A 4,028-nucleotide genomic window follows, 5' to 3' on the forward strand; every position below is an offset into this window, starting at 1 on the left:
AATTGCAGAAGTGAGGAAACAGAGTGTATCACTGCCAAGTCACCCCCGGGAGGAAATGCTGTGACCCTAGGGCCTCTCAGCGGGTGCCGCAGGAACTTCCAAGCTGGGCCACCAGGACCTGGGCACTGCACGGAGGCTTCTCATAGAGCAAGGGACCAGGTGGGGTATAGGCAGCACCCAATGCCAGGGAGCTGAGGAGAGAAAGAGGAAAAGCAAGAGAGAGAAAGCAAGTGAGAAAGAGAGCATGAGGGTGAGGAAGAGGAGGGAGGAGAGATGAGGGACTAGGAAAATCGAAGGAGAGAGGGAGGGGGTGGGAGGGAGTCAGGAAAAAAAAATGAGAGGGTGGAGGAAGGGATGGAGGGAGCGAGGCCCAGGAAAAAAGATGTAAACACCGGGAGAGATGAGAGGAATGAGGAGATACACGGACAAAGACCAGGGAAGGTCCACAACGAGACACAGACAGGGAGCAGGCGCCTGTGCACATTTGGGTCTGTGTGTCTCTGGATGGGGGTGAGAGAGAAAATCAAAGACACGGAGTGGAAGAAAGAGAGTGGCCTTGGGATATAAAATGGAGAGAGAAGAGAGGCGCTCAGAAGAGCCACTGTGGTGAGTGGCACGACTGGGCAGGGCATCCCTAGTGACCAAGAAGCATTGAGCCCAGAAATCCCATGGGAACAGAGCTGCGGGACTGGAGGCGGAAGCTCCCTGAGATCTGGAGCCTGGGTTGGGCAGTGTGTGAGTTCATGGGAGCGTGTGGGTGAAGAGGGGTGGGCAATCGGGGGTGAACGCACATGAATGTGTGAGTGTGAGTGTGAATGTGGGGGTGTGAAAGTGAGCCAGTAGGAGCATCCTGTGTGCATAAGTGAGGGGTGAGCCAGAGTCCCTGCCTCAGTTTCCAATTCATTTACCCACTCACTCCTTCAACCAGCCAACAAGCACCGACTGAGTACCCCCAGGCACCAGGCCCGAGGGTGCCTGCCTAAACAAGCAAGTCCCTCAGACACATCAGCCGAGCCAACAGCCTCCTACACAGGGAGGGAGACGGAGGTCCCGACAGGACCAGGGTCCCACAGCAAGGCAGGTGCAAGCAGAGTCAGGGGCCTGCGTCAGCATCAGCCTCAGCTCCACGCTGCGTGTCTGGGCCAGCCTCCTCCTCCTAATGTCCCTTATCAAAGCCAAAAATGGCTCTCAAAGGACAAATCATCTTTTTTTTTTTGAGATGGAGTCTCGCTCTGTCGCCCAGGCTGAGTACGGTGGCAAAATCTCAGCTCACTGCAACCTCCACCTCCCAGTTTTAAGTGATCCTTCTGCAGAGTAGCTGAGATTACAGGCGTGCACTGCCACACCCGGCTAATTTTTTATTTTTAGTAGAGATGGGGTTTCACCATGTTGGCCAGGCTGGTTTTGAACTCCTGACCTCAAGTGATCTACCTGCCTTGGCCTCCCAAAGTGCTGGGATTACAGGTATGAGCCGCCGCACCCAGCCCAATTTCTTTCTTTTTTTCCTCCCCTTTTGTTTGAATCAGGATCCAAGAAGATTCATGTAGCAATTGGTTGCTATGTCTCTTAATTCTCCTTATTTAATTAATTAATTTATTTAGAGGGGAGTTCTTACTGTGTTGCCCAGGCTGGTCTCAAACTCCTGTGTCAAGTGATCCTCTTGCTTTTTTGAGGTGGAGTCTCACTCTGTCACCCAGGCTAGAGTGCAGTGGTGCCATCTCAGTCTCACTAAATTGTCCAGGCTAATCTCAAACTCGTGACCTCTCAAGGTGCTGAGATTACAGGCATGAGCTCCTACCACTCGACTTCCTAATTCTCTTTTAATGAATAGTTTCTCCCTATATCTTTTTTCTTGTTTAGAATTTATTGAAGAAAGCAGGTCGTTTGTTCTAGATGTAAATCATCTGTGTTTGTTGAGCGAATCCCTATGATCCATTTCCTTCTGTTGACAGGAGTAAACTGGTGGTTGAATTTGCTGATTCTACTTCGATTTCCTGGCAAGACTGTTTCATAGGTGGTGGTGTGAATTGCGCATGCTCAAACGCAACTTTGTTAGAAAATTTTTCAGACATAACACAAAAAGAGAAGGCAGAGTACAATAAATCCTTGTGGTAGCTTCCTATGGCTGCTATAAAACGTTACCACAAACTTAGTGGTTTAAAACAACACACTGGCCAGGTGTGGTGGCTCAGCCTCTAATCCCAGCACTTTGGGAGGCTGAGGCAGACGAACTGCTTGAGGTGACAAGTTTGAGACATCTCAAAAAAATAAATAAATTTAAATAAATAAATAAATAAAATATTTTGCCACACTCCCTATTTCCCCCTCCCCCTTTATTCCTCTTCCTTTCTTTCTTCTTCATACATTCTGTTCATCCTTTTTTTTCTTTGTCTTTCTTACCTTCTTTTTCTCCTTCCTTTCTTCTTATTTGGCTGTAATATTTTAAAGCAAATTCCACATGTGAACATTTTATTATATAGCTGCAACACCATTGTCTCCTAATAAAATTATCAAGAATTCCTTAGAATTATCTAAAATCCTGTCCATGTACCAGTTTCCTTGATTTTCTCAGATACGTGTGTCCTGGATATCTTCTGTTTTCTCCTCCAGATCCACTCTGGGAATGGTGGTGCATGCTCAGAGTGCACTTCACCCTTCTTCACCCCACTCTGCGCCCCGAGAAGCTGGCCTGTATGGACCACGTTAATTGTTCCCCTGTTTCTGGCTGGGCTCAGCCAAGTGGCGGTGCTGATAAGACGTCAGAGGATGGGAGAAAAGAAAGGGTTGAGTATTTATTTCCTGGTTCCTCCCTGCCAGTTGCAGGATCAGCTACAACTTCCGTTTTTTCTTTTCTTTTCTTTTTTTTTTTTTTTTTGATGGAGTCTCACTCTGTCATCACCCAGGCTGGAGTGCAGTGGTGTAATCTCAGCTCACTGCAACCTCTGCCTCTGGGTTCGAGCGATTCTCCTGTCTCAGCCTCCCAGGTAGCTGAGATTACAGGCACATGCCACCATGCCCAGCTAATTTTTATATTTTTAGTAGAGATGGGGTTTCACCATGTTGGCCAAGCTGGTCTCAAACGCCTGACCTCAAGTGATCTGCCTGCCTCAGCCTCCCGAAGTGCTGGGATTACAGACATGAGCCTGTGTCCAGCCTCTTGAATCTCTTTTAATCTGAAACCGTCTCCTCTCTGTTTCTTGTGTGCTTTTATTTCATTTTATTTTTAACTGTTTTTTTTTTTGTTGTTGTTGTTGTTGTTTTGTGAGGGTAGAGACAAGGTCTCATTATTTTGCCCAGGTTGGTCTCAAACTGCTGGGCTCAAGGGATCCTTCCACCTCAGCTTCCCAAAGTGTTGGGATTCCAGGCATGAGCCACTGAGACGGCGCTGTGTTTGTTTTTATGTTCATGTGGTTGATTTCTGGAGAGAACCGGCTCAGTTGTCCAGTAGAAGGGTCTATATTCTGGAATTGGCTGATTACTTCCTTGTGAGGTTCTTTAATTTATTCATTTGTCCCCTGTATTTCCTGAAAACTGAGGTTAGACCTAAAGGCTTGATTAGATTCAAATTTGGACATATATATTTTTTTTTTCACCCAGACTAGAGTGGAGTGGCACGATCTCGGCTCACTGCAACCTCTGCCTCTCATGTTCAAGCTACTCTCCTGCCTCAACCTCCCAAGTAGCTGGGATTACAGGCACCCAATACCACATCCGGCTAATTTTTGTATTTTTAGTAGAGATGGGATTTCACCATGTTGGCCAGGATGGTCTCGTACTCCTGACCTCAGGTGATCCACCCGCCTCAGCCTCCCAAAGTGCTGGAATTACAGGCATGAGCTGCCATGTCCAGTGGTTTTCAATTTTTTATAAATAAAAAAAGGTTTTTTGTTGTTTGTTTTTTTAAAGAAATTCAATTTGGTGTTTGTTTTTTAAAGCAATACTTGTTGAGCTTTTGAGATCAGAACAGCAGTGAAAAAGAAAAAGAAAACTGTCCCAATATTATGCAGTGGATAATTGTATCTTGGGAT

The sequence above is a fragment of the Aotus nancymaae genome, unplaced genomic scaffold (assembly GCF_030222135.1).
Source record: "Aotus nancymaae isolate 86718 unplaced genomic scaffold, 86718_ANA_hifiasm-v0.15.2.pri h1tg000053l, whole genome shotgun sequence".
NCBI classification, from domain to species: domain Eukaryota; kingdom Metazoa; phylum Chordata; class Mammalia; order Primates; family Aotidae; genus Aotus; species Aotus nancymaae.